At 41.6% G+C, this 23,564-nt stretch overlaps 10 non-coding genes across 10 annotated transcripts; all 10 read left to right on the top strand.

Annotated features, from left to right (window-relative positions):
* Positions 1 to 793: 793 nt before the first annotated feature.
* Positions 794 to 867, top strand: TRNAN-GUU (transfer RNA asparagine (anticodon GUU)). Its single transcript has one exon. It is a non-coding gene; the product is annotated as a tRNA-Asn (tRNA).
* Positions 868 to 3,105: 2,238 nt separating this feature from the next.
* Positions 3,106 to 3,179, top strand: TRNAN-GUU (transfer RNA asparagine (anticodon GUU)). Its single transcript has one exon. It is a non-coding gene; the product is annotated as a tRNA-Asn (tRNA).
* A 907-nt stretch (positions 3,180 to 4,086) lies between these two features.
* TRNAN-GUU (transfer RNA asparagine (anticodon GUU)) lies at positions 4,087 to 4,160 on the top strand. The gene has a single exon. It is a non-coding gene; the product is annotated as a tRNA-Asn (tRNA).
* Positions 4,161 to 8,631: 4,471 nt separating this feature from the next.
* Positions 8,632 to 8,705, top strand: TRNAN-GUU (transfer RNA asparagine (anticodon GUU)). The gene has a single exon. It is a non-coding gene; the product is annotated as a tRNA-Asn (tRNA).
* A 5,452-nt stretch (positions 8,706 to 14,157) lies between these two features.
* Positions 14,158 to 14,231, top strand: TRNAN-GUU (transfer RNA asparagine (anticodon GUU)). Its single transcript has one exon. It is a non-coding gene; the product is annotated as a tRNA-Asn (tRNA).
* A 2,148-nt stretch (positions 14,232 to 16,379) lies between these two features.
* Positions 16,380 to 16,453, top strand: TRNAN-GUU (transfer RNA asparagine (anticodon GUU)). Its single transcript has one exon. It is a non-coding gene; the product is annotated as a tRNA-Asn (tRNA).
* A 1,013-nt stretch (positions 16,454 to 17,466) lies between these two features.
* Positions 17,467 to 17,540, top strand: TRNAN-GUU (transfer RNA asparagine (anticodon GUU)). The gene has a single exon. It is a non-coding gene; the product is annotated as a tRNA-Asn (tRNA).
* A 2,148-nt stretch (positions 17,541 to 19,688) lies between these two features.
* Positions 19,689 to 19,762, top strand: TRNAN-GUU (transfer RNA asparagine (anticodon GUU)). The gene has a single exon. It is a non-coding gene; the product is annotated as a tRNA-Asn (tRNA).
* A 1,014-nt stretch (positions 19,763 to 20,776) lies between these two features.
* Positions 20,777 to 20,850, top strand: TRNAN-GUU (transfer RNA asparagine (anticodon GUU)). Its single transcript has one exon. It is a non-coding gene; the product is annotated as a tRNA-Asn (tRNA).
* Positions 20,851 to 23,479: 2,629 nt separating this feature from the next.
* On the top strand, positions 23,480 to 23,553 carry TRNAN-GUU (transfer RNA asparagine (anticodon GUU)). Its single transcript has one exon. It is a non-coding gene; the product is annotated as a tRNA-Asn (tRNA).
* Positions 23,554 to 23,564: the final 11 nt, after the last annotated feature.

The raw sequence follows: 23,564 nt of genomic DNA, 5'->3' as shown, positions 1-23,564 counted from the left end.
AGAATGCTGTTTTCATGCAATATCATCAATGACAGACGTTATTAACCCTATGTAAAAATGACATCTAGCAGAGGATGGTTTCGATCCATCGACCTCTGGGTCATGGGCCCAGCACGCTTCCGCTGCGCCACTCTGCTTTTCATACAGTGGTTTGTCCGAGGGGAGAATGCTGTTTTAATGCAATATCATCAATGACAGACGTTATTAACCCTATGTAAAAATGGCATCTAGCAGAGGATGGTTTCGATCCATCGACCTCTGGGTTATGGGCCCAGCACGCTTCCGCTGCGCCACTCTGCTTTCTGTAAAGCTGTTTGTCCGAGGGGAGAATGCTGTTTTCATGCAATATCATCAATGACAGAAGTTATTAACCCTATGTAAAAATGACATCTAGCAGAGTATGGTTTCAATCCATCGACCTCTGGGTTATGGGCCCAGCACGCTTCCGCTGCGCCACTCTGCTTTTCATGGTGCTTTCTTCACAAATGATAAAACACATTAATTCCTGACTTTTTTTCTCCAAATCTCTTCTTCAAGCTTCGAAAGTGCCAACTTTTTGCCACTTTCTTCCCAAATGATAAAAAACCATGAATATCTGACTTTTTTTTCCAAATCTCTTCTTCAAGATTCGTAAAAACAATTTAGGAGTACAAGTTCTCACCATCATGAAATAATGTATAAACAGTTGAGATACAACTGTCAATTCTTCTGCTATGGTCACTAAGCCCTCTGGAATGCTGAAGGTTTAAAGTCATAATCCTCACTGCTTCTCTGAAAACTGTCACATGTGGTTGTCTCTGTGGCGCAATCGGTTAGCGCGTTCGGCTGTTAACCGAAAGGTTGGTGGTTCAAGCCCACCCAGGGACGAGTGGGATGTTTTCCTGAAAACTTTCATTCCTGTCTTTGCAACACCAATGAGCTAATGATTACATTGAAAGACAGAAATGCAAAATCGTTAAAGCTTTCCAACATTAAGCTAAGGCTAGGTTTCCACTTGGGTTTTTGTCCTGCGTTTTTTTCTTGATGAAAAACGCCAGGAAAAACGCCAAGAAAACTGCCACTGCATTTACCTGCGTTTTGGCGTTTTTTCTGGCGTTTTAGCCTTTCTGTGGAAATTGCTTTTTTTGACCTTAGGCAGTTTTTCCAGCCTTTACAAGTTAGAAGTTTCACCCAGCTAAAAGGGATTAGGATAAATGGCAAGTATCTGCCCCCTCCTGATGTCATTTACTTGGTAGACCCTTTTGTCTCTTTTCTGTGGTTTGTAAGGCATGCTTTATTCCGAATGTCTGCTCCTCTGGGAAGATTGGCCCAAATGATGGTGCAAATTGTTTGCTGTTGCTTTTGGCACGCAGGATCCAGTTGATGCGTCGGGTATGTTTGTTTGTAATGGCATGTTTGTTCCAAATGGTGTAAAATTCAATATGAACCAGTCCAGGACTTTGTTTTGTGTGAAACTGTTTGTTTTCAGCCTATTTCTCGTAGGACACACAGATACTGGGTCCATCCTCTGCATTGTAACTGTGGAAAAAACGTCATAAAAAACGCCAAGACAATAAACCCACATGGCTTTTTCATGGCGTTTTTTCTCTCCCATAGACTTCTATTGGAGAAAAACGCCAAGATTTCCTTGCAAAAAACACCAGAGTGTCAACATGCTGCGATTTTGAAAAACTGCCACAGAGCCCAAAAAAGCAGACAAACGCCAAAGAGGACTGAAAAAACGCCAAACAGAAAAAGGCCAAGTGGAAATGGCATTTTGCGATTTCCTATTGAAGAACAGCTAACATCTGGCTGCAGCCGTTTTTCACTAAAAAAAAGCCAGGTGGCGCTATTGGAGTTTTTATGGGCGTTTTTAGCAAAAAAAAACCAAGTGGAAACCTAGCCTAAATCTTCTTATTCCACTTGTGGAAAGTTATTTTCCAGACAAAGCATGCCAATCCTTCCATGGAAAAACACAGGAAAAACTTCTTGGCATAGTGCCAATTTTGGAATGCTTAGATTATTATTATTAATTTTTTGTTTTTTAACTTAGGCCACGTCTACAATACTACATGTTGTTAATAATTCGGGCAGCCGTTACCAAAATAGCGCCTGGCAAGGGGAGAATGCCGTTTTCATACAATATCATAAATGACACAAGTTGTTAACCCTACGTACCAATTAATCTTATGCAACGCCAGTTGTGCTTAAACAGAAAAGTGACATAATGAAAACAAAATCAGCAGAGGATGGTTTCGATCCATCGACCTCTGGGTCATGGGCCCAGCACGCTTCCGCTGCGCCACTCTGCTTTTCATATAGCTGTTTGTCCGAGGGGAGAATGCTGTTTTAATGCAATATCATCAATGACAGAAGTTATTAACCCTATGTAAAAATCACATCTAGCAGAGGATGGTTTCGATCCATCGACCACTGGGTTATGGGCCCAGCACGCTTCCGCTGCACCACTCTGCTTTCTGTACAGCTGTTTGTCCGAGGGGAGAATGCTGTTTTCATGCAATATCATCAATGACAGAAGTTATTAACCCTATGTAAAAATGACATCTAGCAGAGGATGGTTTCGATCCATCGACCTCTGGGCCCAGCACGCTTCCGCTGCGCCACTCTGCTGTCTGTACAGCTGTTTGTCCGAGGGGAGAATGCTGTTTTTATGCAATATCATCAATGACAGAAGTTATTAACCCTATCTGAAAACGACATCTAGCAGAGAATGGTTTCGATCCATCGACCTCTGGGTTATGGGCCCAGCACGCTTCCGCTGCGCCACTCTGCTTTTCGTGGCACTTTCTTCACAAATGATAAAAACACATTAATTCCTGACTTTTTTTTCTCCAAATCTCTTCTTCAAGCTTCGAAAGTGCCAACTTTTTGCCACTTTCTTCCCAAATGATAAAAAACCATGAATATCTGACTTTTTTTCCCAAATCTCTTCTTCAAGATTCGTAAAGACAATTTAGGAGTACAAGTTCTCACCATCAGGAAATAATGTATAAACAGTTGAGATACAACTGTCAATTCTTCTGCTATGGTCACTAAGCCCTCTGGAATGCTGAAGGTTTAAAGTCATAATCCTCACTGCTTCTCTGAAAACAGTCACATGTGGTTGTCTCTGTGGCGCAATCGGTTAGCGCGTTCGGCTGTTAACCGAAAGGTTGGTGGTTCAAGCCCACCCAGGGACGAGTGGGATGTTTTCCTGAAAACTTTCATTCCTGTCTTTGCAACACCAATGAGCTAGTGATTACATTGAAAGACAGAAATGCAAAATCCTTAAAGCTTTCCAACATTAAGCTAAATCTTCTTATTCCACTTGTGGAAAGTTATTTTCCAGACAAAGCATGCCATTCCTTCCATGAAAAAACACAGGAAAAACGATGGTTTCGATCCATCGACCACTGGGTTATGGGCCCAGCACGTTTCCGCTGCACCACTCTGCTTTCTGTACAGCTGTTTGTCCGAGGGGAGAATGCTGTTTTCATGCAATATCATCAATGACAGAAGTTATTAACCCTATGTAAAAATGACATCTAGCAGAGGATGGTTTCGATCCATCGACCTCTGGGCCCAGCACGCTTCCGCTGCGCCACTCTGATTTCTGTACAGCTGTTTGTCCGAGGGGAGAGTGCTGTTTTTATGCAATATCATCAATGACAGAAGTTATTAACCTTATGTGAAAACAACATCTAGCAGAGGATGGTTTCGATCCATCGACCTCTGGGTTATGGGCCCAGCACGCTTCCGCTGCACCACTCTGCTTTTCGTGGCACTTTCTTCACAAATGATAAAAACACATTAATTCCTGACTTTTTTTTCTCCAAATCTCTTCTTCAAGCTTCGAAAGTGCCAACTTTTTGCCACTTTCTTCCCAAATGATAAAAAAACCATGAATATCTGACTTTTTTTCCCAAATCTCTTCTTCAAGATTCGTAAAGACAATTTAGGAGTACAAGTTCTCACCATCATGAAATAATGTATTAACAGTTGAGATACAACTGTCAATTCTTCTGCTATGGTCACTAAGCCCTCTGGAATGCTTAAGGTTTAAAGTCATAATCCTCACTGCTTCTCTGAAGACAGTCACATGTGGTTGTCTCTGTGGCGCAATCGGTTAGCGCGTTCGGCTGTTAACCGAAAGGTTGGTGGTTCAAGCCCACCCAGGGACGAGTGGGATGTTTTCCTGAAAACTTTCATTCCTGTCTTTGCAACACCAATGAGCTGGTGATTACATTGAAAGACAGAAATGCAAAATCCTTAAAGCTTTCCAACATTAAGCTAAATCTTCTTATTCCACTTGTGGAAAGTTATTTTCCAGACAAAGCATGCCAATCCTTCCATGAAAAAACACAGGAAAAACTTCTTGGCATAGTGCCAATTTTGGAATGCTTAGATTATTATTATTAATTTTTTGTTTTTTAACTTAGGCCACGTCTACAATACTACATGTTGTTAATAATTCGGGCAGCCGTTACCAAAATAGTGGCTGGCAAGGGGAGAATGCCGTTTTCATACAATATCATAAATGACACAAGTTGTTAACCCTACGTGCCAAATAATCTTATGCAACGCCAGTTGTGCTTAAACAGAAAAGTGATATAAAGAAAACAAAATTAGCAGAGGATGGTTTCGATCCATCGACCTCTGGGTTATGGGCCCAGCACGCTTCCGCTGCGCCACTCTGCTTTTCGTATAGTGGTTTGTCCGAGGGGAGAATGCTGTTTTAATGCAATATCATCAATGACAGAAGTTATTAACCCTATGTAAAAACGACATCTAGCAGAGGATGGTTTCGATCCATCGACCTCTGGGTTATGGGCCCAGCACGCTTCCGCTGCGCCACTCTGCTTTCTGTACAGCTGTTTGTCCGAGGGGAGAATGCTGTTTTCATGCAATATCATCAATGACAGAAGTTATTAACCCTATGTAAAAATGACATCTAGCAGAGGATGGTTTCGATCCATCGACCTCTGGGTTATGGGCCCAGCACGCTTCCGCTGCGCCACTCTGCTTTTTCGTGGCAATGTCTTCACAAATGATAAAAACACATTAATTCCAGACTTTTTTTTCTCCAAATCTCTTCTTCAAGCTTCAAAAGTGCCAACTTTTTGCCACTTTCTTCCCAAATGATAAAAAACCATGAATATCTGACTTTTTTTCCCCAAATCTCTTCTTCAAGATTCGTAAAGACAATTTAGGAGTACAAGTTCTCACCATCATGAAATAATGTATAAACAGTTGAGATACAACTGTCAATTCTTCTGCTATGGTCACTAAGCCCTCTGGAATGCTGAAGGTTTAAAGTCATAATCCTCACTGCTTCTCTGAAAACAGTCGCATGTGGTTGTCTCTGTGGCGCAATCGGTTAGCGCGTTCGCCTGTTAACCGAAAGGTTGGTGGTTCAAGCCCACCCAGAGACGAGTGGGATGTTTTCCTGAAAACTTTCATTCCTGTCTTTGCAACACCAATGAGCTAGTGATTACATTGAAAGACAGAAATGCAAAATCCTTAAAGCTTTCCAACATTAAGCTAAATCTTCTTATTCCACTTGTGGAAAGTTATTTTCCAGACAAAGCATGCCATTCCTTCCATGAAAAAACACAGGAAAAACGATGGTTTCGATCCATCGACCACTGGGTTATGGGCCCAGCACGTTTCCGCTGCACCACTCTGCTTTCTGTACAGCTGTTTGTCCGAGGGGAGAATGCTGTTTTCATGCAATATCATCAATGACAGAAGTTATTAACCCTATGTAAAAACGACATCTAGCAGAGGATGGTTTCGATCCATCGACCTCTGGGTTATGGGCCCAGCACGCTTCCGCTGCGCCACTCTGTTTTCTGTACAGCTGTTTGTCCGAGGGGAGAATGCTGTTTTCATGCAATATCATCAATGACAGAAGTTATTAACCCTATGTAAAAATGACATCTAGCAGAGGATGGTTTCGATCCATCGACCTCTGGGTTATGGGCCCAGCACGCTTCCGCTGCGCCACTCTGCTTTTTCGTGGCACTGTCTTCACAAATGATAAAAACACATTAATTCCTGACTTTTTTTTCTCCAAATCTCTTCTTCAAGCTTCAAAAGTGCCAACTTTTTGCCACTTTCTTCCCAAATGATAAAAAACCATGAATATCTGACTTTTTTTCCCCAAATCTCTTCTTCAAGATTCGTAAAGACAATTTAGGAGTACAAGTTCTCACCATCATGAAATAATGTATAAACAGTTGAGATACAACTGTCAATTCTTCTGCTATGGTCACTAAGCCGCTGAAGGTTTAAAGTCATAATCCTCACTGCTTCTCTGAAAACAGTCACATGTGGTTGTCTCTGTGGCACAATCGGTAAGCGCCTTCTGCTGTTAACCGAAAGGTTGGTGGTTCAAGCCCACCCAGGGACGAGTGGGATGTTTTCCTGAAAACTTTCATTCCTGTCTTTGCAACACCAATGAGCTAATGATTACATTGAAAGACAGAAATGCAAAATCCTTAAAGCTTTCCAACATTAAGCTAAGGCTAGGTTTCCACTTGGGTTTTTGTCCTGCGTTTTTTTCTTGATGAAAAACGCCAGGAAAAACGCCAAGAAAACTGCCACTGCATTTACCTGCGTTTTGGCGTTTTTTCTGGCGTTTTAGCCTTTCTGTGGAAATTGCTTTTTTTGACCTTAGGCAGTTTTTCCAGCCTTTACAAGTTAGAAGTTTCACCCAGCTAAAAGGGATTAGGATAAATGGCAAGTATCTGCCCCCTCCTGATGTCATTTACTTGGTAGACCCTTTTGTCTCTTTTCTGTGGTTTGTAAGGCATGCTTTATTCCGAATGTCTGCTCCTCTGGGAAGATTGGCCCCAAATGATGGTGCAAATTGTTTGCTGTTGCTTTTGGCACGCAGGATCCAGTTGATGCGTCGGGTATGTTTGTTTGTAATGGCATGTTTGTTCCAAATGGTGTAAAATTCAATATGAACCAGTCCAGGACTTTGTTTTGTGTGAAACTGTTTGTTTTCAGCCTATTTCTCGTAGGACACACAGATACTGGGTCCATCCTCTGCATTGTAACTGTGGAAAAAACGTCATAAAAAACGCCAAGACAATAAACCCACATGGCTTTTTCATGGCGTTTTTTCTCTCCCATAGACTTCTATTGGAGAAAAACGCCAAGATTTCCTTGCAAAAAACGCCAGAGTGTCAACATTCTGCGATTTTGAAAAACTGCCACAGAGCCCAAAAAAGCAGACAAACGCCAAAGAGGACTGAAAAAACGCCAAACAGAAAAAGGCCGAGTGGAAATGGCATTTTGCGATTTCCTATTGAAGAACAGCTAACATCTGGCTGCAGCCGTTTTTCACTAAAAAAAAGCCAGGTGGCGCTATTGGAGTTTTTATGGGCGTTTTTAGCAAAAAAAAACCAAGTGGAAACCTAGCCTAAATCTTCTTATTCCACTTGTGGAAAGTTATTTTCCAGACAAAGCATGCCAATCCTTCCATGGAAAAACACAGGAAAAACTTCTTGGCATAGTGCCAATTTTGGAATGCTTAGATTATTATTATTAATTTTTTGTTTTTTAACTTAGGCCACGTCTACAATACTACATGTTGTTAATAATTCGGGCAGCCGTTACCAAAATAGTGGCTGGCAAGGGGAGAATGCCGTTTTCATACAATATCATAAATGACACAAGTTGTTAACCCTACGTACCAATTAATCTTATGCAACGCCAGTTGTGCTTAAACAGAAAAGTGACATAATGAAAACAAAATCAGCAGAGGATGGTTTCGATCCATCGACCTCTGGGTCATGGGCCCAGCACGCTTCCGCTGCGCCACTCTGCTTTTCATATAGCTGTTTGTCCGAGGGGAGAATGCTGTTTTAATGCAATATCATCAATGACAGAAGTTATTAACCCTATGTAAAAATCACATCTAGCAGAGGATGGTTTCGATCCATCGACCACTGGGTTATGGGCCCAGCACGCTTCCGCTGCACCACTCTGCTTTCTGTACAGCTGTTTGTCCGAGGGGAGAATGCTGTTTTCATGCAATATCATCAATGACAGAAGTTATTAACCCTATGTAAAAATGACATCTAGCAGAGGATGGTTTCGATCCATCGACCTCTGGGCCCAGCACGCTTCCGCTGCGCCACTCTGCTGTCTGTACAGCTGTTTGTCCGAGGGGAGAATGCTGTTTTTATGCAATATCATCAATGACAGAAGTTATTAACCCTATCTGAAAACGACATCTAGCAGAGAATGGTTTCGATCCATCGACCTCTGGGTTATGGGCCCAGCACGCTTCCGCTGCGCCACTCTGCTTTTCGTGGCACTTTCTTCACAAATGATAAAAACACATTAATTCCTGACTTTTTTTTCTCCAAATCTCTTCTTCAAGCTTCGAAAGTGCCAACTTTTTGCCACTTTCTTCCCAAATGATAAAAAACCATGAATATCTGACTTTTTTTTCCCAAATCTCTTCTTCAAGATTCGTAAAGACAATTTAGGAGTACAAGTTCTCACCATCAGGAAATAATGTATAAACAGTTGAGATACAACTGTCAATTCTTCTGCTATGGTCACTAAGCCCTCTGGAATGCTGAAGGTTTAAAGTCATAATCCTCACTGCTTCTCTGAAAACAGTCACATGTGGTTGTCTCTGTGGCGCAATCGGTTAGCGCGTTCGGCTGTTAACCGAAAGGTTGGTGGTTCAAGCCCACCCAGGGACGAGTGGGATGTTTTCCTGAAAACTTTCATTCCTGTCTTTGCAACACCAATGAGCTAATGATTACATTGAAAGACAGAAATGCAAAATCCTTAAAGCGTTCCAACATTAAGCTAAATCTTCTTATTCCACTTGTGGAAAGTTATTTTCCAGACAAAGCATGCCATTCCTTCCATGAAAAAACACAGGAAAAACGATGGTTTCGATCCATCGACCACTGGGTTATGGGCCCAGCACGTTTCCGCTGCACCACTCTGCTTTCTGTACAGCTGTTTGTCCGAGGGGAGAATGCTGTTTTCATGCAATATCATCAATGACAGAAGTTATTAACCCTATGTAAAAATGACATCTAGCAGAGGATGGTTTCGATCCATCGACCTCTGGGCCCAGCACATTTCCGCTGCACCACTCTGATTTCTGTACAGCTGTTTGTCCGAGGGGAGAGTGCTGTTTTTATGCAATATCATCAATGACAGAAGTTATTAACCTTATGTGAAAACAACATCTAGCAGAGGATGGTTTCGATCCATCGACCTCTGGGTTATGGGCCCAGCACGCTTCCGCTGCGCCACTCTGCTTTTCGTGGCACTTTCTTCACAAATGATAAAAACACATTAATTCCTGACTTTTTTTTTCTCCAAATCTCTTCTTCAAGCTTCGAAAGTGCCAACTTTTTGCCACTTTCTTCCCAAATGATAAAAAACCATGAATATCTGACTTTTTTTCCCAAATCTCTTCTTCAAGATTCGTAAAGACAATTTAGGAGTACAAGTTCTCACCATCATGAAATAATGTATTAACAGTTGAGATACAACTGTCAATTCTTCTGCTATGGTCACTAAGCCCTCTGGAATGCTTAAGGTTTAAAGTCATAATCCTCACTGCTTCTCTGACAACAGTCACATGTGGTTGTCTCTGTGGCGCAATCGGTTAGCGCGTTCGGCTGTTAACCGAAAGGTTTTTGGTTCAAGCCCACCCAGGGACGAGTGGGATGTTTTCTTGAAAACTTTCATTCCTGTCTTTGCAACACCAATGAGCTGGTGATTACATTGAAAGACAGAAATGCAAAATCCTTAAAGCTTTCCAACATTAAGCTAAATCTTCTTATTCCACTTGTGGAAAGTTATTTTCCAGACAAAGCATGCCAATCCTTCCATGAAAAAACACAGGAAAAACTTCTTGGCATAGTGCCAATTTTGGAATGCTTAGATTATTATTATTAATTTTTTGTTTTTTAACTTAGGCCACGTCTACAATACTACATCTTGTTAATAATTCGGGCAGCCGTTACCAAAATAGTGGCTGGCAAGGGGAGAATGCCGTTTTCATACAATATCATAAATGACACAAGTTGTTAACCCTACGTGCCAAATAATCTTATGCAACGCCAGTTGTGCTTAAACAGAAAAGTGATATAAAGAAAACAAAATTAGCAGAGGATGGTTTCGATCCATCGACCTCTGGGTTATGGGCCCAGCACGCTTCCGCTGCGCCACTCTGCTTTTCGTATAGTGGTTTGTCCGAGGGGAGAATGCTGTTTTAATGCAATATCATCAATGACAGAAGTTACTAACCCTATGTAAAAACGACATCTAGCAGAGGATGGTTTCGATCCATCGACCTCTGGGTTATGGGCCCAGCACGCTTCCGCTGCGCCACTCTGCTTTCTGTACAGCTGTTTGTCCGAGGGGAGAATGCTGTTTTCATGCAATATCATCAATGACAGAAGTTATTAACCCTATGTAAAAATGACATCTAGCAGAGGATGGTTTCGATCCATCGACCTCTGGGTTATGGGCCCAGCACGCTTCCGCTGCGCCACTCTGCTTTTTCGTGGCACAGTCTTCACAAATGATAAAAACACATTAATTCCTGACTTTTTTTTCTCCAAATCTCTTCTTCAAGCTTCAAAAGTGCCAACTTTTTGCCACTTTCTTCCCAAATGATAAAAAACCATGAATATCTGACTTTTTTTCCCCAAATCTCTTCTTCAAGATTCGTAAAGACAATTTAGGAGTACAAGTTCTCACCATCATGAAATAATGTATAAACAGTTGAGATACAACTGTCAATTCTTCTGCTATGGTCACTAAGCCGCTGAAGGTTTAAAGTCATAATCCTCACTGCTTCTCTGAAAACAGTCACATGTGGTTGTCTCTGTGGCACAATCGGTAAGCGCCTTCTGCTGTTAACCGAAAGGTTGGTGGTTCAAGCCCACCCAGGGACGAGTGGGATGTTTTCCTGAAAACTTTCATTCCTGTCTTTGCAACACCAATGAGCTAATGATTACATTGAAAGACAGAAATGCAAAATCCTTAAAGCTTTCCAACATTAAGCTAAGGCTAGGTTTCCACTTGGGTTTTTGTCCTGCGTTTTTTTCTTGATGAAAAACGCCAGGAAAAACGCCAAGAAAACTGCCACTGCATTTACCTGCGTTTTGGCGTTTTTTCTGGCGTTTTAGCCTTTCTGTGGAAATTGCCTTTTTTGACCTTAGGCAGTTTTTCCAGCCTTTACAAGTTAGAAGTTTCACCCAGCTAAAAGGGATTAAGATAAATGGCAAGTATCTGCCCCCTCCTGATGTCATTTACTTGGTAGACCCTTTTGTCTCTTTTCTTTGGTTTGTAAGGCATGCTTTATTCCGAATGTCTGCTCCTCTGGGAAGATTGGCCCCAAATGATGGTGCAAATTGTTTGCTGTTGCTTTTGGCACGCAGGATCCAGTTGATGCGTCGGGTATGTTTGTTTGTAATGGCATGTTTGTTCCAAATGGTGTAAAATTCAATATGAACCAGTCCAGGACTTTGTTTTGTGTGAAACTGTTTGTTTTCAGCCTATTTCTCGTAGGACACACAGATACTGGGTCCATCCTCTGCATTGTAACTGTGGAAAAAACGTCATAAAAAACGCCAAGGCAATAAACCCACATGGCTTTTTCATGGCGTTTTTTCTCTCCCATAGACTTCTATTGGAGAAAAACGCCAAGATTTCCTTGCAAAAAACGCCAGAGTGTCAACATGCTGCGATTTTGAAAAACTGCCACAGAGCCCAAAAAAGCAGACAAACACCAAAGAGGACTGAAAAAACGCCAAACAGAAAAAGGCCAAGTGGAAATGGCATTTTGCGATTTCCTATTGAAGAACAGCTAACATCTGGCTGCAGCCGTTTTTCACTAAAAAAACGCCAGGTGGCGCTATTGGCGTTTTTAGCAAAAAAAAACCAAGTGGAAACCTAGCCTAAATCTTCTTATTCCACTTGTGGAAAGTTATTTTCCAGACAAAGCATGCCAATCCTTCCATGGAAAAACACAGGAAAAACTTCTTGGCATAGTGCCAATTTTGGAATGCTTAGATTATTATTATTAATTTTTTGTTTTTTAACTTAGGCCACGTCTACAATACTACATGTTGTTAATAATTCGGGCAGCCGTTACCAAAATAGTGGCTGGCAAGGGGAGAATGCCGTTTTCATACAATATCATAAATGACACAAGTTGTTAACCCTACGTACCAATTAATCTTATGCAACGCCAGTTGTGCTTAAACAGAAAAGTGACATAATGAAAAGAAAATTAGCAGAGGATGGTTTCGATCCATCGACCTCTGGGTTATGGGCCCAGCACGCTTCCGTTGCGCCACTCTGCTTTTCATATAGCTGTTTGTCCGAGGGAAGAATGCTGTTTTAATGCAATATCATCAATGACAGAAGTTATTAACCCTATGTAAAAATGACATCTAGCAGAGAATGGTTTCGATCCATCGACCTCTGGGTTATGGGCACAGCACGCTTCCGCTGCGCCACTCTGCTTTCTGTACAGCTGTTTGTCCGAGGGGAGAATGCTGTTTTCATGCAATATCATCAATGACAGAAGTTATTAACCCTATGTAAAAATGACATCTAGCAGAGGACGGTTTCGATCCATCGACCTCCGGGCCCAGCACGCTTCCGCTACTCTGCTTTCTATACAGCTGTTTGTCCGAGGGGAGAATGCTGTTTTTATGCAATATCATCAATGACAGAAGTTATTAACCCTATGTGAAAACGACATCTAGCAGAGGATGGTTTCGATCCATCGACCTCTGGGTTATGGGCCCAGCACGCTTCCGCTGCGCCACTCTGCTTTTCGTGGTACTTTCTGCACAAATGATAAAACACATTAATTCCTGACTTTTTTTTCCCAAATCTCTTCTTCAAGATTCGTAAAGACAATTTAGGAGTACAAGTTCTCACCATCATGAAATAATGTATAAACAGTTGAGATACAACTGTCAATTCTTCTGCTATGGTCACTAAGCCCTCTGGAATGCTGAAGGTTTAAAGTCATAATCCTCACTGCTTCTCTGAAAACAGTCACATGTGGTTGTCTCTGTGGCGCAATCGGTTAGCGTGTTCGGCTGTTAACCGAAAGGTTGGTGGTTCAAGCCCACCCAGGGACGAGTGGGATGTTTTCCTGAAAACTTTCATTCCTGTCTTTGCAACACCAATGAGCTAGTGATTACATTGAAAGACAAAAATGCAAAATCTTTAAAGCTTTCCAACATTAAGCTAAATCTTCTTATTCCACTTGTGGAAAGTTATTTTCCAGACAAAGCATGCCAATCCTTCCATGAAAAAACACAGGAAAAAACACAGGAAAAACTTCTTGGCATAGTGCCAATTTTGGAATGCTTAGATTATTATTATTAATTTTTTGTTTTTTAACTTAGGCCACGTCTACAATACTACATGTTGTTAATAATTCGGGCAGCCGTTACCAAAATAGTGGCTGGCAAGGGGAGAATGCCGTTTTCATAAAATATCATAAATGACACAAGTTGTTAACCCTACGTGCCAAATAATCTTATGCAACGCCAGTTGTGCTTAAACAGAAAAGTGATATAATGAAAACAAAATTAGCAGAGGGTGGTTTCGATCCATCGACCTCTGGGTTATGGGCCCAGCACGCTTCCGCTGCGCCACTCTGCTTCTCATATAGTGTTTTGTCCGAGGGGAGAATGTTGTTTTAATGCAATATCATCAATGACAGCAGTTATTAACCCTATGTAAAAATGACATCTAGCAGAGGACGGTTTCGATCCATCGACCTCTGGGTTATGGGCCCAGCACGCTTCCGCTGCGCCACTCTGCTTTTCGTGGCACTTTCTTCACAAATGATAAAAACACATTAATTCCTGACTTTTTTTTCTCCAAATCTCTTCTTCAAGCTTCGAAAGTGCCAACTTTTTGCCACTTTCTTCCCAAATGATAAAAAACCATGAATATCTGACTTTTTTTCCCAAATCTCTTCTTCAAGATTCGTAAAGACAATTTAGGAGTACAAGTTCTCACCATCATGAAATAATGTATAAACAGTTGAGATACAACTGTCAATTCTTCTGCTATGGTCACTAAGCCCTCTGGAATGCTGAAGGTTTAAAGTCATAATCCTCACTGCTTCTCTGAAAACAGTCACATGTGGTTGTCTCTGTGGCGCAATCGGTTAGCGCGTTCGGCTGTTAACCGAAAGGTTGGTGGTTCAAGCCCACCCAGGGACGAGTGGGATGTTTTCCTGAAAACTTTCGTTCCTGTCTTTGCAACACCAATGAGCTAATGATTACATTGAAAGACAGAAATGCAAAATCCTTAAAGCTTTCCAACATTAAGCTAAGGCTAGGTTTCCACTTGGGTTTTTGTCCTGCGTTTTTTTCTTGATGAAAAACGCCAGGAAAAACGCCAAGAAAACTGCCACTGCATTTACCTGCGTTTTGGCGTTTTTTCTGGCGTTTTAGCCTTTCTGTGGAAATTGCTTTTTTTGACCTTAGGCAGTTTTTCCAGCATTTACAAGTTAGAAGTTTCACCCAGCTAAAAGGGATTAGGATAAATGGCAAGTATCTGCCCCCTCCTGATGTCATTTACTTGGTAGACCCTTTTGTCTCTTTTCTGTGGTTTGTAAGGCATGCTTTATTCCGAATGTCTGCTCCTCTGGGAAGATTGGCCCCAAATGATGGTGCAAATTGTTTGCTGTTGCTTTTGGCACGCAGGATCCAGTTGATGCGTCGGGTATGTTTGTTTGTAATGGCATGTTTGTTCCAAATGGTGTAAAATTCAATATGAACCAGTCCAGGACTTTGTTTTGTGTGAAACTGTTTGTTTTCAGCCTATTTCTCGTAGGACACACAGATACTGGGTCCATCCTCTGCATTGTAACTGTGGAAAAAACGTCATAAAAAACGCCAAGGCAATAAACCCACATGGCTTTTTCATGGCGTTTTTTCTCTCCCATAGACTTCTATTGGAGAAAAACGCCAAGATTTCCTTGCAAAAAACGCCAGAGTGTCAACATGCTGCGATTTTGAAAAACTGCCACAGAGCCCAAAAAAGCAGACAAACGCCAAAGAGGACTGAAAAAACGCCAAACAGAAAAAGGCCAAGTGGAAATGGCATTTTGCGATTTCCTATTGAAGAACAGCTAACATCTGGCTGCAGCCGTTTTTCACTAAAAAAACGCCAGGTGGCGCTATTGGCGTTTTTATGGGCGTTTTTAGCAAAAAAAAACCAAGTGGAAACCTAGCCTAAATCTTCTTATTCCACTTGTGGAAAGTTATTTTCCAGACAAAGCATGCCAATCCTTCCATGGAAAAACACAGGAAAAACTTCTTGGCATAGTGCCAATTTTGGAATGCTTAGATTATTATTATTAATTTTTTGTTTTTTAACTTAGGCCACGTCTACAATACTATATGTTGTTAATAATTCGGGCAGCCGTTACCAAAATAGTGGCTGGCAAGGGGAGAATGCCGTTTTCATACAATATCATAAATGACACAAGTTGTTAACCCTACGTACCAATTAATCTTATGCAACGCCAGTTGTGCTTAAACAGAAAAGTGACATAATGAAAAGAAAATTAGCAGAGGATGGTTTCGATCCATCGACCTCTGGGTTATGGGCCCAGCACGCTTCTGCTGCGCCACTCTGCTTTTCATATAGCTGTTTGTCCGAGGGAAGAATGCTGTTTTAATGCAATATCATCAATGACAGAAGTTATTAACCCTATGTAAAAATGACATCTAGCAGAGAATGGTTTCGATCCATCGACCTCTGGGTTATGGGCACAGCACGCTTCCGCTGCACCACTCAGCTTTCTGTACAGCTGTTTGTCCGAGGGGAGAATGCTGTTTTCATGCAATATCATCAATGACAGAAGTTATTAACCCTATGTAAAAATGACATCTAGCAGAGGATGGTTTCGATCCATCGACCTCCGGGCCCAGCATGCTTCAGCTGCGCCACTCTGCTTTCTATACAGCTTTTGTCCGAGGGGAGAATGCTGTTTTTATGCAATATCATCAATGACAGAAGTTATTAACCCTATGTGAAAAACGACATCTAGCAGAGGATGGTTTCGATCCATTGACCTCTGGGTTATGGGCCCAGCACGCTTCCGCTGCGCCACTCTGCTTTTCGTGGTACTTTCTTCACAAATGATAAAACACATTAATTCCTGACTTTTTTTTCCCAAATCTCTTCTTCAAGATTCGTAAAGACAATTTAGGAGTACAAGTTCTCACCATCATGAAATAATGTATAAACAGTTGAGATACAACTGTCAATTCTTCTGCTATGGTCACTAAGCCCTCTGGAATGCTGAAGGTTTAAAGTCATAATCCTCACTGCTTCTCTGAAAACAGTCACATGTGGTTGTCTCTGTGGCGCAATCGGTTAGCGCGTTCGGCTGTTAACCGAAAGGTTGGTGGTTCAAGCCCACCCAGGGACGAGTGGGATGTTTTCCTGAAAACTTTCATTCCTGTCTTTGCAACACCAATGAGCTAGTGATTACATTGAAAGACAAAAATGCAAAATCTTTAAAGCTTTCCAACATTAAGCTAAATCTTCTTATTCCACTTGTGGAAAGTTATTTTCCAGACAAAGCATGCCAATCCTTCCATGAAAAAACACAGGAAAAACTTCTTGGCATAGTGCCAATTTTGGAATGCTTAGATTATTATTATTAATTTTTTGTTTTTTAACTTAGGCCACGTCTACAATACTACATGTTGTTAATAATTCGGGCAGCCGTTACCAAAATAGTGGCTGGCAAGGGGAGAATGCCGTTTTCATAAAATATCATAAATGACACAAGTTGTTAACCCTACGTGCCAAATAATCTTATGCAACGCCAGTTGTGCTTAAACAGAAAAGTGATATAATGAAAACAAAATTAGCAGAGGATGGTTTCGATCCATCGACCTCTGGGTTATGGGCCCAGCACGCTTCCGCTGCGCCACTCTGCTTCTCATATAGCGTTTTGTCCGAGGGGAGAATGTTGTTTTAATGCAATATCATCAATGACAGAAGTTATTAACCCTATGTAAAAATGACATCTAGCAGAGGATGGTTTCGATCCATCGACCTCTGGGTTATGGGCCCAGCACGCTTCCGCTGCGCCACTCTGCTTTTCGTGGCACTTTCTTCACAAATGATAAAAACACATTAATTCCTGACTTTTTTTTCTCCAAATCTCTTCTTCAAGCTTCGAAAGTGCCAACTTTTTGCCACTTTCTTCCCAAATGATAAAAAACCATGAATATCTGACTTTTTTTTCCCAAATCTCTTCTTCAAGATTCGTAAAGACAATTTAGGAGTACAAGTTCTCACCATCATGAAATAATGTATAAACAGTTGAGATACAACTGTCAATTCTTCTGCTATGGTCACTAAGCCCTCTGGAATGCTGAAGGTTTAAAGTCATAATCCTCACTGCTTCTCTGAAAACAGTCACATGTGGTTGTCTCTGTGGCGCAATCGGTTAGCGCGTTCGGCTGTTAACCGAAAGGTTGGTGGTTCAAGCCCACCCAGGGACGAGTGGGATGTTTTCCTGAAAACTTTCATTCCTGTCTTTGCAACACCAATGAGCTAATGATTACATTGAAAGACAGAAATGCAAAATCCTTAAAGCTTTCCAACATTAAGCTAAGGCTAGGTTTCCACTTGGGTTTTTGTCCTGCGTTTTTTTCTTGATGAAAAACGCCAGGAAAAACGCCAAGAAAACTGCCACTGCATTTACCTGCGTTTTGGCGTTTTTTCTGGCGTTTTAGCCTTTCTGTGGAAATTGCTTTTTTTGACCTTAGGCAGTTTTTCCAGCCTTTACAAGTTAGAAGTTTCACCCAGCTAAAAGGGATTAGGATAAATGGCAAGTATCTGCCCCCTCCTGATGTCATTTACTTGGTAGACCCTTTTGTCTCTTTTCTGTGGTTTGTAAGGCATGCTTTATTCCGAATGTCTGCTCCTCTGGGAAGATTGGCCCCAAATGATGGTGCAAATTGTTTGCTGTTGCTTTTGGCACGCAGGATCCAGTTGATGCGTCGGGTATGTTTGTTTGTAATGGCATGTTTGTTCCAAATGGTGTAAAATTCAATATGAACCAGTCCAGGACTTTGTTTTGTGTGAAACTGTTTGTTTTCAGCCTATTTCTCGTATGACACACAGATACTGGGTCCATCCTCTGCATTGTAACTGTGGAAAAAACGTCATAAAAAACGCCAAGGCAATAAACCCACATGGCTTTTTCATGGCGTTTTTTCTCTCCCATAGACTTCTATTGGAGAAAAACGCCAAGATTTCCTTGCAAAAAACGCCAGAGTGTCAACATGCTGCGATTTTGAAAAACTGCCACAGAGCCCAAAAAAGCAGACAAACGCCAAAGAGGACTGAAAAAACGCCAAACAGAAAAAGGCCAAGTGGAAATGGCATTTTGCGATTTCCTATTGAAGAACAGCTAACATCTGGCTGCAGCCGTTTTTCACTAAAAAAACGCCAGGTGGCGCTATTGGCGTTTTTATGGGCGTTTTTAGCAAAAAAAAACCAAGTGGAAACCTAGCCTAAATCTTCTTATTCCACTTGTGGAAAGTTATTTTCCAGACAAAGCATGCCAATCCTTCCATGGAAAAACACAGGAAAAACTTCTTGGCATAGTGCCAATTTTGGAATGCTTAGATTATTATTATTAATTTTTTGTTTTTTAACTTAGGCCACGTCTACAATACTACATGTTGTTAATAATTCGGGCAGCCGTTACCAAAATAGTGGCTGGCAAGGGGAGAATGCCGTTTTCATACAATATCATAAATGACACAAGTTGTTAACCCTACGTACCAATTAATCTTATGCAACGCCAGTTGTGCTTAAACAGAAAAGTGACATAATGAAAAGAAAATTAGCAGAGGATGGTTTCGATCCATCGACCTCTGGGTTATGGGCCCAGCACGCTTCCGCTGCGCCACTCTGCTTTTCATATAGCTGTTTGTCCGAGGGAAGAATGCTGTTTTAATGCAATATCATCAATGACAGAAGTTATTAACCCTATGTAAAAATGACATCTAGTAGAGAATGGTTTCGATCCATCGACCTCTGGGTTATGGGCACAGCACGCTTCCGCTGCACCACTCAGCTTTCTGTACAGCTGTTTGTCCGAGGGGAGAATGCTGTTTTCATGCAATATCATCAATGACAGACGTTATTAACCCTATGTAAAAATGACATCTAGCAGAGGATGGTTTCGATCCATCGACCTCCGGGCAAAGCACGCTTCCGCTGCGCCACTCTGCTTTCTATACAGCTTTTGTCCGAGGGGAGAATGCTGTTTTTATGCAATATCATCAATGACAGAAGTTATTAACCCTATGTGAAAAACGACATCTAGCAGAGGATGGTTTCGATCCATCGACCTCTGGGTTATGGGCCCAGCACGCTTCCGCTGCGCCACTCTGCTTTTCGTGGTACTTTCTTCACAAATGATAAAACACATTAATTCCTGACTTTTTTTTCCCAAATCTCTTCTTCAAGATTCGTAAAGACAATTTAGGAGTACAAGTTCTCACCATCATGAAATAATGTATAAACAGTTGAGATACAACTGTCAATTCTTCTGCTATGGTCACTAAGCCCTCTGGAATGCTGAAGGTTTAAAGTCATAATCCTCACTGCTTCTCTGAAAACAGTCACATGTGGTTGTCTCTGTGGCGCAATCGGTTAGCGCGTTCGGCTGTTAACCGAAAGGTTGGTGGTTCGAGCCCACCCAGGGACGAGTGGGATGTTTTCCTGAAAACTTTCATTCCTGTCTTTGCAACACCAATGAGCTAGTGATTACATTGAAAGACAAAAATGCAAAATCTTTAAAGCTTTCCAACATTAAGCTAAATCTTCTTATTCCACTTGTGGAAAGTTATTTTCCAGACAAAGCATGCCAATCCTTCCATGAAAAAACACAGGAAAAACTTCTTGGCATAGTGCCAATTTTGGAATGCTTAGATTATTATTATTAATTTTTTGTTTTTTAACTTAGGCCACGTCTACAATACTACATGTTGTTAATAATTCGGGCAGCCGTTACCAAAATAGTGGCTGGCAAGGGGAGAATGCCGTTTTCATAAAATATCATAAATGACACAAGTTGTTAACCCTACGTGCCAAATAATCTTATGCAACGCCAGTTGTGCTTAAACAGAAAAGTGATATAATGAAAACAAAATTAGCAGAGGGTGGTTTCGATCCATCGACCTCTGGGTTATGGGCCCAGCACGCTTCCGCTGCGCCACTCTGCTTCTCGTATAGCGTTTTGTCCGAGGGGAGAATGTTGTTTTAATGCAATATCATCAATGACAGCAGTTATTAACCCTATGTAAAAATGACATCTAGCAGAGGATGGTTTCGATCCATCGACCTCTGGGTTATGGGCCCAGCACGCTTCCGCTGCGCCACTCTGCTTTTCGTGGCACTTTCTTCACAAATGATAAAAACACATTAATTCCTGACTTTTTTTTCTCCAAATCTCTTCTTCAAGCTTCGAAAGTGCCAACTTTTTGCCACTTTCTTCCCAAATGATAAAAAACCATGAATATCTGACTTTTTTTTCCCAAATCTCTTCTTCAAGATTTCGTAAAGACAATTTAGGAGTACAAGTTCTCACCATCATGAAATAATGTATAAACAGTTGAGATACAACTGTCAATTCTTCTGCTATGGTCACTAAGCCCTCTGGAATGCTGAAGGTTTAAAGTCATAATCCTCACTGCTTCTCTGAAAACAGTCACATGTGGTTGTCTCTGTGGCGCAATCGGTTAGCGCGTTCGGCTGTTAACCGAAAGGTTGGTGGTTCAAGCCCACCCAGGGACGAGTGGGATGTTTTCCTGAAAACTTTCATTCCTGTCTTTGCAACACCAATGAGCTAATGATTACATTGAAAGACAGAAATGCAAAATCCTTAAAGCTTTCCAACATTAAGCTAAGGCTAGGTTTCCACTTGGGTTTTTGTCCTGCGTTTTTTTCTTGATGAAAAATGCCAGGAAAAACGCCAAGAAAACTGCCACTGCATTTACCTGCGTTTTGGCGTTTTTTCTGGCGTTTTAGCCTTTCTGTGGAAATTGCTTTTTTTGACCTTAGGCAGTTTTTCCAGCCTTTACAAGTTAGAAGTTTCACCCAGCTAAAAGGGATTAGGATAAATGGCAAGTATCTGCCCCCTCCTGATGTCATTTACTTGGTAGACCCTTTTGTCTCTTTTCTGTGGTTTGTAAGGCATGCTTTATTCCGAATGTCTGCTCCTCTGGGAAGATTGGCCCCAAATGATGGTGCAAATTGTTTGCTGTTGCTTTTGGCACGCAGGATCCAGTTGATGCGTCGGGTATGTTTGTTTGTAATGGCATGTTTGTTCCAAATGGTGTAAAATTCAATATGAACCAGTCCAGGACTTTGTTTTGTGTGAAACTGTTTGTTTTCAGCCTATTTCTCGTATGACACACAGATACTGGGTCCATCCTCTGCATTGTAACTGTGGAAAAAACGTCATAAAAAACGCCAAGGCAATAAACCCACATGGCTTTTTCATGGCGTTTTTTCTCTCCCATAGACTTCTATTGGAGAAAAACGCCAAGATTTCCTTGCAAAAAACGCCAGAGTGTCAACATGCTGCGATTTTGAAAAACTGCCACAGAGCCCAAAAAAGCAGACAAACGCCAAAGAGGACTGAAAAAACGCCAAACAGAAAAAGGCCAAGTGGAAATGGCATTTTGCGATTTCCTATTGAAGAACAGCTAACATCTGGCTGCAGCCGTTTTTCACTAAAAAAACGCCAGGTGGCGCTATTGGCGTTTTTATGGGCGTTTTTAGCAAAAAAAAACCAAGTGGAAACCTAGCCTAAATCTTCTTATTCCACTTGTGGAAAGTTATTTTCCAGACAAAGCATGCCAATCCTTCCATGGAAAAACACAGGAAAAACTTCTTGGCATAGTGCCAATTTTGGAATGCTTAGATTATTATTATTAATTTTTTGTTTTTTAACTTAGGCCACGTCTACAATACTACATGTTGTTAATAATTCGGGCAGCCGTTACCAAAATAGTGGCTGGCAAGGGGAGAATGCCGTTTTCATACAATATCATAAATGACACAAGTTGTTAACCCTACGTACCAATTAATCTTATGCAACGCCAGTTGTGCTTAAACAGAAAAGTGACATAATGAAAAGAAAATTAGCAGAGGATGGTTTCGATCCATCGACCTCTGGGTTATGGGCCCAGCACGCTTCCGCTGCGCCACTCTGCTTTTCATATAGCTGTTTGTCCGAGGGAAGAATGCTGTTTTAATGCAATATCATCAATGACAGAAGTTATTAACCCTATGTAAAAATGACATCTAGTAGAGAATGGTTTCGATCCATCGACCTCTGGGTTATGGGCACAGCACGCTTCCGCTGCACCACTCAGCTTTCTGTACAGCTGTTTGTCCGAGGGGAGAATGCTGTTTTCATGCAATATCATCAATGACAGACGTTATTAACCCTATGTAAAAATGACATCTAGCAGAGGATGGTTTCGATCCATCGACCTCCGGGCAAAGCACGCTTCCGCTGCGCCACTCTGCTTTCTATACAGCTTTTGTCCGAGGGGAGAATGCTGTTTTTATGCAATATCATCAATGACAGAAGTTATTAACCCTATGTGAAAAACGACATCTAGCAGAGGATGGTTTCGATCCATCGACCTCTGGGTTATGGGCCCAGCACGCTTCCGCTGCGCCACTCTGCTTTTCATATAGCTGTTTGTCCGAGGGAAGAATGCTGTTTTAATGCAATATCATCAATGACAGAAGTTATTAACCCTATGTAAAAATGACATCTAGCAGAGAATGGTTTCGATCCATCGACCTCTGGGTTATGAGCACAGCACGCTTCCGCTGCACCACTCAGCTTTCTGTACAGCTGTTTGTCCGAGGGGAGAATGCTGTTTTCATGCAATATCATCAATGACAGAAGTTATTAACCCTATGTAAATATGACATCTAGCAGAGGATGGTTTCGATCCATCGACCTCCGGGCCCAGCACGCTTCCGCTGCGCCACTCTGCTTTCTATACAGCTTTTGTCCGAGGGGAAAATGCTGTTTTTATGCAATATCATCAATGACAGAAGTTATTAACCCTATGTGAAAACGACATCTAGCAGAGGATGGTTTCGATCCATCGACCTCTGGGTTATGGGCCCAGCACGCTTCCGCTGCGCCACTCTGCTTTTCGTGGTACTTTCTTCACAAATTATAAAACACATTAATTCCTGACTTTTTTTTCCCAAATCTCTTCTTCAAGATTCGTAAAGACAATTTAGGAGTACAAGTTCTCACCATCATGAAATAATGTATAAACAGTTGAGATACAACTGTCAATTCTTCTGCTATGGTCACTAAGCCCTCTGGAATGCTGAAGGTTTAAAGTCATAATCCTCACTGCTTCTCTGAAAACAGTCACATGTGGTTGTCTCTGTGGCGCAATCGGTTAGCGCGTTCGGCTGTTAACCGAAAGGTTGGTGGTTCAAGCCCACCCAGGGACGAGTGGGATGTT

Source organism: Spea bombifrons, chromosome 3 (assembly GCF_027358695.1).
Source record: "Spea bombifrons isolate aSpeBom1 chromosome 3, aSpeBom1.2.pri, whole genome shotgun sequence".
Classification (NCBI taxonomy): domain Eukaryota; kingdom Metazoa; phylum Chordata; class Amphibia; order Anura; family Pelobatidae; genus Spea; species Spea bombifrons.
This window is presented reverse-complemented; position numbering and strand designations above follow the sequence as displayed.